Here is a 1,537-nt window from a genome sequence, read left to right as displayed (position 1 = left end):
GGCGGCTGCGTTTTTATGGAGGAAAAACGCTATGGCGCCCGTGTGCTGTGCGATGTCAGTGCACGTTAAAGATCCCCAGGTGGTCGAAATTATTCCGGAGCCCTCCACTACGGCACCTCTCTCTTCCTTCTTTCACTCCCTCCTTTACCCTTTCCTTACGGCGCTGTTCAGGTGTCCAACGATATATGAGACAGATACTGCGCCATTTCCTTTCCCCCCCAAAACCAATTATTATATACGTACTGATGCGCTACTTCAGTGCCAAGGTAGGGAAGAAGAAGGCTGGTGACTATGCAATACGCGACTTAAGGCATATGCTCTAGGAATAACCGGGGCAGCTATTATTAGTGTTCCCCGAGAAAAATAATTTACGGATAATTAATACCTTCTGCAGCAAACAAGAAAACGCAAAATGTACGTGGGAGAGCCCCAATGGTGAGATTGAAAATAAAATAGACTTCTTACTGTGCGCTCACCCCGGTATTGTGCAGGATGTGGAGGTCCTCCGAAAGGTGCGCAGCAGTGACCAAAAAATGGCAGGGCCTTTATTTAACTTATACTCAAGCAGAGAAAGGAAGAAACCAGTGAAGCGGAAGCCCATTGACGAGTAAGCGGCAAAAGGGATGTACAGGAATGCAGTATATGGCTGCAAAACAGATATTCTGCTTTAACTGAGGAAGACGATCTTAATATTGAAACAATAAGCGATAATCTCGCAGCTATCGCTACTGAGTGCGCAGTAAAAGTTGGTGGTAGGACGGCTCGACAGGATACCGGCAAGCTATCTCAGGGGACCAAAGGTCTGATTAAGAAACGCCAAAGCATAAAAGCGTCTAACTCTACAGGCAAAAAAGAATTTGGCAGAGCTTCAAAAGTTAATAAATAAGCGCAAAGTCGCCGCAATAAGGAAGTTTAATAGAGAGAAAAGTTGTTGCCAGGAAGAAATAAAAGGAAAGTGCACAGGCCTGCACACTGGCTCAAGCCGAGCCACAATCGCTACCACGTGCAGATAGTAGGAGAGTTGAAAGATAGGATAGGAAGACAGGATAGTAAAGACGCGCTAAAGACAAGGCCGATCCCGGATGCAGTGCAATACCGGGCCAACCAGTGGCGGGAATGAAGCATCCTTCAAACTCTCCGCCACATTTCCAAAAATAAGTCCAATTGGACCCGTAACAGATACTCTACGTGGTCCGGACAATCGCTATGTACAGAATCGAGCATGCACTAAAGAACGGTGGTAGTCTAGAAGCACTTAAGAGATAACTAGGCATGCGAAAAAAATTGATTAACCGGAAAAAAACAGATTAAGGGACAAAGAAGGCAATGTCATCAGCTATACGCATAAAATAGTTAAAGTATCCGCATAGTTCGGCACAAATCGGTATAGTAGCCAGTGTAATCAGAACGTTTATGAAAGATGAAGCAGCGCACAGCAATGGGACACCCCGCCAGCAAAAAAAAGCAGGAAATAGAAAGCGTTAGAAGCAATGAAAAGAGGGACAGCAGCTCGTGAGATTGACCCTCCGCGGTGGCT

General features: G+C 45.8%; 1 pseudogene; it reads right to left on the bottom strand.

The window, feature by feature from the left end:
- Positions 1 to 1,062: 1,062 nt before the first annotated feature.
- Positions 1,063 to 1,221, bottom strand: LOC144130699 (U2 spliceosomal RNA; annotated as a pseudogene).
- Positions 1,222 to 1,537: the final 316 nt, after the last annotated feature.

This window comes from Amblyomma americanum, chromosome 4 (assembly GCF_052857255.1).
Source record: "Amblyomma americanum isolate KBUSLIRL-KWMA chromosome 4, ASM5285725v1, whole genome shotgun sequence".
Taxonomy (NCBI): Eukaryota; Metazoa; Arthropoda; class Arachnida; order Ixodida; family Ixodidae; genus Amblyomma; species Amblyomma americanum.
This window is presented reverse-complemented; position numbering and strand designations above follow the sequence as displayed.